The sequence below is a fragment of the Danio rerio genome, chromosome 2 (assembly GCF_049306965.1).
Source record: "Danio rerio strain Tuebingen ecotype United States chromosome 2, GRCz12tu, whole genome shotgun sequence".
Classification (NCBI taxonomy): Eukaryota; Metazoa; Chordata; class Actinopteri; order Cypriniformes; family Danionidae; genus Danio; species Danio rerio.
This window is the reverse complement of record NC_133177.1, coordinates 36,205,661-36,218,470: the sequence shown is the minus strand read 5'-3', so window position 1 is coordinate 36,218,470 and position 12,810 is coordinate 36,205,661. Positions and strand designations below refer to the sequence as shown.

General features: G+C 35.9%; 1 long non-coding RNA gene across 1 annotated transcript; it reads right to left on the bottom strand.

Annotated features, from left to right (window-relative positions):
* Positions 1-10,625: 10,625 nt before the first annotated feature.
* Positions 10,626-11,877, bottom strand: LOC141378370 (uncharacterized). The gene is made up of 2 exons (XR_012392756.1): positions 11,677-11,877; positions 10,626-11,593 (listed from the first exon to the last, which is right to left on the bottom strand). It is a non-coding gene; the product is annotated as an uncharacterized lncRNA (long non-coding RNA).
* Between the last annotated feature and the right edge of the window lie 933 nt (positions 11,878-12,810).

Sequence of the window (12,810 nt, the reverse complement as noted above, 5' to 3'; positions counted from 1 at the left end):
ATTTCACCTTAAACCTTACTGACAAGCTTGAATTTGAAAAAATACAGGTACAGAAATGTGCTAAATCTTATAGGTCACTAGTATTTTCACCAACAAAAATGCTTTTTAGTCAGTTATCTCTATGTGTGTCGGTAGGAAATTACATTTACATTTCAAACACTTTATTCTGCTATTAATTATACTGTAATGCATTTTTTTATTTAATGCCATATCAGCAACCAAGGCTATATTAAGGGCAAGAACATTTCAATAATGAATATACAAATAAAAACAACAAACAAATGAATACATCAATTAAATAAGATTATTAGTGTTATACATGATAAGAATTCAAAACATTTTCCTGGTGTCACTTTGTTAATGCTATTAATTGTGATAATCAACTCTGATCTCACCATCATCATGAAGACACTTCATGAAATCTACCTGCAAAGACCTGTTTTAAGCACTGTTACAGCCCTATGTTTCTCTTGTCACATTCGTTTCTCTGCTTTGCCTAGAACACCTCTGATTGGCCACTTCCATTTGATTGCTAGTTCCTGATTGGCCTACAGGATTTTAAAAGCCATGACACAACATCCTTGTCAGCCATCTTGTTTTGGTCACTTGCTTTGTGTTTGTTGAAACGGCTGCATGTTGTATAGTGCAGAGTTTTGAATGTTAAAGTTGTGACTAGAGATTTGTGAGTACTGTTTGTTTTGTGTTTGTTTTGTTTATGACATTTTGTTCCACTGGCTTGTTTGACATTTTTGCCAGCTGACATTGATTTTTGGATTGTCCCTTAAATATAGCTGTCTGATTTGTAAATAGTGTATATATATCATATATATATATTGGGATAGTACGGAGTTTGACTGCATTTTAATAAAACCCTTTGACCTCTCTTTTTGTGTTAGCCAGTTAGGGTAAGTTGTATTTATTCATCAATTTGTAGAGCTGTGGCATTAATTTAAAAAAGCAAAAAAAAAATTTTGCATTGCATTTTGAAAAAACTCAGAAGCATCACAATTCGAATCTGTTCAGAGATATTTCTTTATCAATGAACTAAATTAAATCAACATTTGGTAGCCGTACTTTGCCCTTAAAGCAGCTTGTGTTATACAGAACTAATTAGCTTTTAGATAGATTTGCAAGTAGGTTTGTTGAGGAGTTGTTGCCACAATTCTCGGTTCTTCTGGATTTAGCCTGTCTCATGTTTTTTTATGTCTTTCTAGGCAGAATGGAAGATGCTGAGATCAGATTTCTGTGTGGAGCACTGGTTGCTGTGACCTATCATGCAAACAAAAACTCACTTGATTATTTCATTTAATTGCTAAACAAACTTTAGGAAATGTAAACTGATATCACCTACTGTTCACTACAGCAAGATTACTACTGAAAGTTTTGTAGAGTACTATAGTTCAGAACTGTATATAGACTTAATTCTTTTAGACATTTCTATATAGTCTCACGGTTTAAAGTATTAAATAACATGTTTAAAAGGTAATGCTTTATTTTATTTTAATGTTTCACTTTAGAGCTTCTGTTGACTAGAAGTTACAATGCCTTTAGATCTGGTTAGTAGACTGCTTAATAACTGCTAATAGCTTATAAGGGTTTCCCAAAAAACATTTTATACTAAAAGCAAATTTGCAAGCGAACAAAGTTTTTCCAGTAAATCTAATCATTATAATTTACTATTACTCTAAATATTCTAATGAGAGTTATTTGAAAGTGTTACAAAGTTGCTTTATAAAGAATGTCTAAAGTGGACTTTAAAGTGCTGCCATTACACAGCACCAATTTTATCTGGCAAAAACTGAAAAACATTTTATGCATTTTAGAAGTTTATCTATACACAACCATTGAGCTTTAAGGGCATGAGTTTAGGTTTAAATGCAAACTTTTTAAAATAGGTTTTTATGTATTCTAAAGCTACACTGTCAACTGTGTATACATAAAACTATTTCTAACAAACAAACAAAACTATAGGTCTATAGACATTTGCAAAAGCCACAATGTCAGACTTCAGGGCTTTTTATGTATATGTGCAAACAAGGATTGTTTTAACAGTGTTACTCATACACAGAATCTATTTAAAGATAAACATTTTTTTTTTTTAATTTTTCAATACTTTGCTGCTTTACTTACAATGTATAAAAGTGGATTAATAAATATATAGGACGATAAATATATAAAACGGGCTGGTGTATATTTAAAACAGAGTTGTTTATTATATTATAACAAAAATCATTTTTATTTAATATCATTTTGTATTGATTACAATAATATTAAGATTGCGATTAAGTTATTAGTTTGTTTGTAAAACTCTATAATGCAATTATATATTTATTATAAACTGCATTAAAAAAAAAAAAAACATCTTTAATATTATGCCAAAACATTTTTAGTATGTTTTTAATATTTCAAGAAAATGTTCCTGTACTTTATTACAGAACAACTAAACCTGACAGACGACACAATCCATAACGTCTTGCTTGCCATAAAGCAAACACCAAACAAAGAATCAAACTATAAAACTGTACATCAGATGGAGCCTCATAAAAACATGCCACAGCCTACTGCATTTATGAGGAAATCAAACCGGAAATAAATTGCCATAGTTATTATTGACAGCGTGATTGTGGCAGTCAGGTGCTCAGTTGCGTTTTGGCATCATGACCAATCTACGTTCTTAATAGCTTAAGAAGAATGCTTCAACATGCCTCATTATATAATACTATTATGCAATGAGTGGATTCCATGCTCATAATTTTTTTTTATGTGGTATACAACTCTCACACACCTAGTTTTGGCATAACATCAGGTTTTACAGTTTCGGGTGTATTATAATGTCTGAATTATTATTTTAAACTTTAAGTACTTTAAGAAATACATTCCTAAAGCTCAAACATCAAACCAATGCACTAAGCTATGCCAAGATCATGAACGATGAAGATTCCTATGCTATGAATGAACTACAAAATAATAAATCCAAAACGAATTTTAAAATGACATACTCTCACTGGCCACTTTATTAAGTACACCCTTTAAACTGCTCACTATAAAAACACCTAATCGGCCAATTATGTTGCAGCAACTAAAAGCATTTAGGCACATTTACACCAGATACTTTCTTTATGTCATTTCATATCTCTACAAAAAACACTGCACATTTCCACAGTGTGCTTCACACAGGTAAGTGGGCTTGACAAACCACCTGTACAAACACTCGCTCTCCATATGTACCAGACACTTTACCTAAACTCCACCTTACATGGACTCAATGAGAAAAACAATGTTTACTTGTGAATGTAACACAAACCATTACAATCCAATTGTTTTCATCAGCTTTAAATAACTTTTTTGAATATCTTGCACAATATTGTTATGTCTTATGTAAAAGTACTTGTATAGTCTGTTTTATGTGTATAGTTTAAGTATGTACTGTATAGTATGTGCATAGTTAGCAGTTGGTATAATTAGATAGCCACTCCGTGGTTACATAACTTTGTTGTTATGTATAGGTTTAAAATAGCTTGTATGTGAAGTGTTGCGTTCATGTTTATGATAGTGATATGATAGTGATACAAATAAACGTTTTGTTGTTCACACATGTAGCGGAATGACAATAAAACTCAACTTGACTTGATGTAGACATGATCAAGCCAAACATTGGCCATGACATTGCATTTTGTGCTGGACAATCTGGCCTGAGAATGTCAAAAGCTGCTGATTTAATAACATCTCTAGGTTTTACCGTGATCTATAAAAGAGAAAATATCATTCATTTTCTTGTCGGCTTAGTCCCTTTATTAATCTGAGGTCGCCACAGCGAAATGAACTGCCAACTTATCCAGCAAATGTTTACGCAGCAGATGCCATTCCAGCCGCAACCCATGTCTGGGAAAGAGAAAATATCAAGTGGATGGTAATTCCTTAAGTGAAAACTGTTTGATGCTAGAGGTCAGAGGAGAATGGTCAGACTGGTTAAACCTGATACAATGGTTATAGTAATTCAAATAGCCACTCATTAAAACTGAGGCCTGCAGAAAAGCATCTGTGAGAACCAACACTCAACAACAACCTTGAGGCAGATGAGCTACAGCAGCAGAAGTGCACAACAATAACCAATGCCACTCCAGTCAGCAAACAACAAGACATTCAGGCAACAATTTACACAGGCTATAACCAAAATTGGAAAACAGAAGTTTGGGCAGAAGTTGGTAGAATTGTATAGCTGATAAAGAGAGCAGTAATTATATGTAGAATCCAGTAAGTTGCTTTGCAGAATTTGTAAATGGATAGTTCACCCAAAAATAAAAATTCTGCCATCACGTACTTACTCTTTGCTCGTTCAAAACTGGGGTTTCTTTCTTCTGCTGAACACAAAAGAAGATATTATGCAAAATAATCGTAAGCTGACACCCATTGACTTTCATAGTATTTTTTTTTATTTCTTCATTCTTCAAAATATCATCGTATGTGTTCATTGGAAGAAACAATCTCATAACGGTTAAAAAAAGCATATTAGGAAAAGTAAATGTTGATGCAATAAAATTTTGGGGTGAGCCAACCCTTGTATAACATCTGTCTGTAGCCAGTCTTTGCTGTACCACATTCCATTAATATTGAAATATATTGGTCTCGTATATAATATATGAACAAAAAATTTCACATATAGAACTTTAAGAAAAAGTGTGTAGTAGCATTCGGTATTTCCTCTAAGGATTCCTTAAAATAAACAAGATTTTGCATATTTCCTCTGGCAGGTCTTTACATGCTGAAAGTGCCAGTTCTGTCATTTCTGATTTTATCTAGTGTTGTCCATTTACACTGTCCTTTTTGACAGCTCCCTCACTGCACAAAACAAAACCACGCTGGGCGTCTGACACACTCTGACTTCTTTAGTTTACAGCTCGTACTGTTTCAGAAAAGGGCCAGAAGGCACCAAGACATGCAGCACATAGTCCTGCTGAAGTCATGGTGTTTAAGGTATGATCATAGGTCTTGACTGAAATGTATTTACAGAGATGCTGGTTTCAGATTACCAGGCTGGATTCATCATCTTGTCTCTGAAGAGTAAGAGGCTTTGTGGGCTTTATAGACAAGGCAAAACTAATCTAGAAGGAAGGTTGAAAGGTCTCCACACAAGACAATGACAGAATTCCCATATATGGTAATTCCTATAAGTTTGTGAACAAAGCATGCATTAAAAGTATAAAATCACCAAAAAAAGAAACTTCTGTTATCATTAAACACACTCGTTCCAAACCAAAACTAAACGACTTTGTTCTCTGGAATGAAAATGTTAAAAAATATTTTCTTTGACTTCCATTGCATTTTTGTGTTTAAATAATGGAAATCAATTAAACTGAAACTGTTTTCCAGAGAACAATTCATATCATACATAGCTGGAATGATTAGAAAACAATTGTTTTAATTGTTATAACACTTTACAATATTATTGTTATTACTTGTATGTTTAGGCATTAAGACCCTACAAAAACACTGACCTCAAATATAAAAATACATATGTAAAATAACCAAAATAACCTTTCATCTTGAAAATTAAATAAATAATTAATACATTTTTATCTACTCCACCTCAAACCAATTTTGATATTAAAAAAGTTTTACAAAGTGACTTTCATTGACGTTTTCAGTATCTTAAAACAGTACATTGTCAGGGTTGGTCATGTAAATGACAATACAAAACCCAGCAATGAACTGCCAATACTTCTTTTAGGTTTTTTTCCCTCATACAATGCAGTATGTTTAAAAATAATTACTGTTAAGGATACATTATTAAAAACTTCAATAAATGTCAGTGTTACACTGTAAAGTCAAACACCATAAGGCAATTTTAAAGAGTCAACAAATGGAAAGCACCGTTCATTCATTCATTAGTTTCAATTCGCCAATTTGTGAAGTTTTTTCCCTCTCCACTGTCGCCACTAGCTTGCATGGTTTGGGATACGTATTGATGGATTTGCTCACAACCACACTAAAAACCACACTGAACTTAACCGAACTTAAACACTAAAAAACTGAACTACACTGTTCCAATTTACTATGATCATTTATGTGAAGCTTCTTTGACACAACCTACATTGTAAAAGCGCTATACAAATAAAGGTGAATTGAATTGAAAAAAGCTTTCCTTCGGCTTACCCCCTTATTTATCAGTGGTCACCACAGCGGAATAAGCTGGCTACTATTCCGGCATATGTTTTACAGCTGATGCCCTTCCAGCCACAACCCATTATAGGGAAACAATCATACACTCTTAGATCCACATGCAGACTCATATACTATGGCCAATTTTGTTTACCCAATTCACCTACAGTGCTTGAATTTGGACTGTGGGGTAAACCGGAGCACTCGGAAAAAACCCACACCTGAATGCAAACCACACAGAAATGCCAACTGGCCCAGCCAGGGCTCGAATAAGCAACCTTCTTGCTGTGAGGTGACAGTGCTAACCACTGAGCCATTTTGCCACCCCTTGGAAAGCACCGTGAATCACAAAATACAGAAACTGTTAATGTAGCTTCAGAAGACATGAAAGTTAAATGGCATTTAAATTATGCTTGTGCTTGACATTTGCTGCAGCTCTTCATCTGCTTTTGTTTGGCTATTTTGTTTAATAATCTTTGCATTCTAGATTAGCAAAAAACAACAAAGGTATATAGGTGATGTAATAACTATTTTTTTAAAATATCCAATCAATAAAATTTCAAAATCCAGTAGAGCTTGAAAAAGCTGCTAGTACTTTTTTGTTTTGTTTTTTTTTTCTTATAAAATATGTTTCAAAAAAGTACCGTTAAGAATTCATTATTAAAAACATCAATAAAAGTCACTTTGATATACTGTAGAGTCAGATCTCATAATTTAAAAGCATCAACAAATTGAAAGCACCATGAATCACAAAATACGGAACGGTTTAATGTAGCTTCAGAAGACATGAAATTTAAATAGCATATAAATTACTTCAATATACTTTTGTGCTTGACAGGTGCTGCAGCTCCCATTAGCTTTTGTTTGGCCATAATGCTGGTTGTTGCTAGTAGGCATACAGCTGGGGACAGAAGTTAGTGAATCATTAATATTATTTATTAAATTATCCAGTAATTGTATTTTTATTAAAGGGCACTTATGATGAAAATCTTTTGGAAGCTGTTTGGACATAACTGTATGTATAGTGTGTCCACAGGGGTGATATAAAGACAAGTGACATTAAATTAGGATCCAAATCCCTCCCATTTTGAAGTCCATCGCAACGTGATGTAGGAGTGCAGTTTCCCTGTCCACCAAATTGATTGACAGCTGCGTATTAACATGTCTCTATAGTAACCCGTATAATCATACCAACAAGACAGGATGTGCACAAAGCAACTGGAATTAAAGGATCTGTTCGGCTCTCTGTGATGAGAGTACTCTGTGTAATTATTAAAGTTAAAAACGTTTTTAAAACATGTTTGTCATGAACTTCAGTGATTTTACCGTCTTTATCACTTACCACAGCCGCATGTCAGTACATTTATAAAAGAAGACGCTTCAATCCTGGTTTGTGGATGTTAAATCAGGTTTATTTTGTACATTAACATTTGGATATCCTAACAGCAGTGGATATTAATGTGTGCCCAGTCACATTTGCCATGCAATGTTAAACGTGGGGTGTGTGTATGTGTGTGTGCGTGCGTGCGTGTAACGACATTGCGTGTGACTCATTGTTGCAACTCCACTACAAATACATCAAATAATCATTGGAAAAGTTCTTAGGTTTTCTCACAAACATTACGTGAGATCTGCTTCCTTCATGTCTGTCACTGTGCTGTTTATCTGATGAGGCGGAGATTGAGGTACAGTTTGACAGGCATGTGGAAACGGTGGGTGGAGAGAACTAGCATTAAAGGCACAGGCCAAAAAAATAGCTACATTGTGTTCAGAGCAGAAAATTCCAATATTCTGAAAAGGTCTAATAAATAATCTGAGGGGTGTTTTGAGCTGTACAGACACATTCTGATCTTAAATCTTGAAAAAGGGCTAAAATAGGTGCCCTTTAACATCTACCCCTACCCTCACAGTAATGTAAAAACAGTTTTTGTTCATATTATTTATCAAATTATCTATTTATTGTATTTAATTAACATCTACCCAACCCTCACATTAATTTAGCAATTATTATTGTTGTACAATGTCACAAAAATTATGCTATATTGATGCGAGCACCCATTTTGCTTAATAACCTTTGCATTCTAAAAGAAGAGAAACAACAACAACAGGTGCATAGATGATGTAATAATTGTGTTTTATATATATCCAACCCTCAAGGCGGTTTAAACAGTTATCAGGAACCACAGTGTACATAATCTATGTATTCAACATCTCTCATGGACGGAAATGACTCATTCATGAGTTCAATGCAAGAAGTGCAAGAGGACTTAAACGGTGCAATAAAGCAATAAACTTTATCTTTGTTTTTGCAGATGCCGTGATAAAAAGTCGAGCAGAGAAAGTAAAGGAACAATGGAGTGGAAGTGGTTTTTGCTCTTCTTGTTCTCAATAGAAGTGGCAGATGAGCAAAACCTGTCCTGCAGAAGGAGAGCCTCAAGAGAGCCGTTTGATGTTCTCTCAATAAGCCAGTTCACGCTTTGTTCCCATCTCTTTCTTTGTCACTCCGCTCTCTTGTTCACACACACACTTTTTTAGGCCCCTCAGCCCAATCCCCCTTTACACTACAAACACAAACACACACACATACACACACACACACACACACACACACACACACACACACACACACACACACACACACACACACACGCGTACTTATTAGGTCTTTAACATTTAGCCCAGAGAACAAGCACTTCCAGGCCAGGACATGCAGAAACAGTGTACATGAGCTCCATCCTCCCTGTCGGGCCTGTTTACCTGTCACCATGTCTCACGCTCTCATGCAGGAGTGCTGGATTTGACATGCAGGAAGCCAACAGAATGCCTGAGCTCCACAATATAATAATCCATCTCACACCTGCTCACCAAATACAAATGTGAATGAGTACTGCAGCTGAAATGATTTTACAGAGTGTCCGCAGGCCTTTTAAAACCACATTTAATGCTTACACAAAACATAATTATACATTATGAGCAGGGTACAACCATGTCTAAAACACTAAGCCATAAAATTACTTTAAAGTCAGTGTGAAATCTAAATTTACAATGCTTTTTTTTGATAGAGCATATTGTTATTCTGTATCTGAATTAATATGTTCAAATTAATCCGCTAGGAAAAAGTCTGGAAAAAAGTTTGCTTTAGTAATATTCAGTCAATGTCTGAACATTTGTTAATGAGTTTGGAGTTTGCTCCTTCTCTGTTGACAGTCAGTTTCACGGTTTCAGCCACAATATTCATTCTTCTCTTACCATCAGTTGCTATTTATTCTAGGAAATGATGTGCAAAAAGAAAGCCACACCCCCTACTTAATATTCCACTTCAGTTGGCAGTACAAGATAGCGAAACAAAAAAAGTATCAGCAACTTCCGGCTGACGCTAAAAATATGATTGTTTAAAAACAAAGATTTTATTCATTCCTTCATTTTACTTTGGCTTAGTCCCTTTATTCATCAGAGGTCGCCACAGTGGAATGAACCGACAACTTATCCAGTATATGTTTTACGCAGCGGATGCCCTTCTAGCTGCAACCAATTACTGGGAAACACCTATACAGTCTCACATTTATATACATACACAACGGACATTTTTAGTTTTAAGAGTTCACACTTATATAACGCTTGATAATAATAGCAGGTTTGGCATGCCGTCCTGAGAGAGAACCCTGAGGTTGGAGATAATTGAGTTCTCGAGAGCTCCCCCCTAGTAAAAAAGGAAAGGGAGAAATGGGGTGGATGCGGGGGGGGGGGGGGGGGGGGTGTTCTTCAAAAAAACAAGATAAGGGAGTAATGCTAAATAGGATTTTTATAGTGAGGTTAAAATAATCCCATTGGCTTGAGACCAATCATATCACATGCTCCTCTCGAAATAGGTTTGTGAAACTAGACTTCAAATAACCTATACTACATGTCTTTGGACTGTGGGGACAACTGGAGCACCCGGAGGCAACCACTGAGCCACTGTGCCGCTCAAAACAAAGATTTATAAAACGATACAACATTTAAAAATTCTCATGTACATTGCATATTAAAGTGGTCATAGATTGTTCATTTTGAGCAGTCATTTACTGTACTATAAAACATACTCTTAAGTGTCGGAAATAAAAAGAAAAAAAAAATACTTTTAGTCCAAAAACAGCTTATATTAATGCAAATCTTACAACATGGTCCACTTTTTTTCAACATTCCGCTTTTATTATGTGTTAGTAGCGTTTTTATCCACCTCTACAAAAGAAACTCAACACCTGCTTCTACATCGCTGCCTTTTTAGCTCCGCCCACCAATTTGCACTGATGGATAAAGAAAGAGGCAAACTCAAGCCTAAGTGAAAATCAAACAATAAAGATGGCTTTAAACAAAGCAAGACCCTTTGCAGTTTTGAAAAAACAAAGCCTTTAGTAGCAATCCCTACATTAGGAAAGAGTCAATAAACTTAAAAAAAAAAAAAAGTTCCACACCAAATCAGGAAGTACTTGCTCCTTTGTTTAATTTATTTCACCACAGATTTGTTTAAAAACAATGGACAATTAAATGCTGGATTTTCAGAGATAACTGAAACTAAAAGACTATGCTGTGCCTACTGAATATTGGATCCTGTAATTTGTTATCTGTTACTCCTGTAATGTTACTTTAAAGTTTAACCCCACTTTATGTCAAACCTCAAGCCCATATCTAAAACATCTTACAAGATTTACTAAGACTTTTCTTACAGCACTTAGAAACGTTAAGGAACACCACTTTTTTGGAAACAGGTTTATTTTAAACAGCCAACCTCTGGGTCTGGCAAGCGCATTTTTAAATTAGCTTAGCATAAACCATTAAATCAGATTAAGCCATTAGTATCTTGCTCAAAAATAAATAAATAAATAAAAACATACCATTACACCTGCTGCATCTATATTACGGCACAAAAGTTCCTTGATTATTATGTCGAAATGAGAGTGTAGTTCCAAGCCATATTGGGCTAGACAATAGCAACTTTTCATTTTGTGTTGTTTTAGTTTTGCACAATGTAACTATAGAAAAAAATGATCTATACTCTTTCTGAATTTTTGAGCTATGTGTTAATGATTTTATAGATTGAATGATTTAAGCTAAGCTAAGCTAAGCTAAAAGTGCTCCCTCCAGAGCTTGAGATCAGCTGAATGGATTCAAAAATGATAAAACTCTAGAAAAGTTGTCAGATGAGCATATATCCAAAATTGTGGAGTGTTCCTTTAAGAACCCAAAGGGATGCTGAATTTTACAGATATGTTCATTCTATTGCTAGATGGATGGCATGGCAGACATTTTGTTCAGCCTGTTCCTCTCTGATGAAATTATACATCCATGTGCCATAATCACAGTGGAGACATGAATAGATGTTTGAAACCTCTTCTTTGTGCCCGCCAACAAAAGGCATTGTCTGCCACAAAGCCTGTTCTCCTGACAGAAAGATCTGGTAAAAGCAAAAAGGCAGCCATATCAAATGCGCTGTTAACTCTGCGCATGTCAAGCCGAGGTCACTGGAGCCAACGTTACCTGTGTAAATCACCGCACAATGCCTCGCAATCCCAGTATTCAACAGGTGACATAAAGGACCTTTGGGAAGTATAGTTTCCACTGGTCCTATTCTGCAACAAAAGGTTTCTTAAACATCACTGCCTGAGGACAAATCATACGACACTCTGAAACAGGAAATCTCTAAATCGCCTATTGTCCGACACCACATCAAAATCCTCCGGCTGGGGGAGGGATGAATCTGTCTTCTTTGACAGAGGATATAGCAGGACTTAAAAGAGCACATCCAAGAATAAATGTCCTCATGCAGGAGCCACACTTGAGCGAATGCCAGCTGCTGATTCAATTGGCATCATCCTTTTGTGCCAACAGCGCTTTGCTGGAACAAACCTAGCCACGAGGATATACAGCAGTGTCATGTATGTGTGATTTATGTTCCGTTAGAGCGTTTCCTAATATATTGTATCAACATTCATTTTCAGCTTAATCCCTTTATTAATCTGGGGTTGCCACAGCGGAATGAACCGACTACTTTTTTTACACAGCGGATGCCCTTCCAGCTGCAACCCATCACTGGCACACATCCATACACACTCATTCACACACATACACTACGACCAATGTAGCTTACCCAATTCACTTATAGCGCATGACTTTGGACTGTGGGGGAAACCGGAGCACATCGAAGGAAACCCACGCCAACACGGGGAGAACATGCAAACTCCACACAGAAATGCCAACTGACCCAGCCGAGGGTCTAGTCAGCGACCTCCTTGCTGTGAGGCGATCATGCTACCCACTGCGTCACCGTGACGCCTCAAATCTGCATTTTTTTAAAGCTATTTTTCATTCATCTTTTCGGCTAAGTCCCTTTATTAATCTGGGGTCGCCACAGCGGAATGAACCTCCAACTTATCCAGCATATGTTTTTAAGCAGCACATGCCATTCCAGCTGCAACCCATCTTTGGAAAACATCCATACACACTCATTTACACACATACACTACAGACACTTTAGCCTACCCAATTCACCTGTACCGCATGTCTTTGGATTGTGGGGGAAACCCACGCGAATGCTTGGAGAACATGCAAACTCCAAACAGAAACGCTAATTGACCCAGCCGAGGCTCGAACCAGCGACCTTCTTGCTGTTGT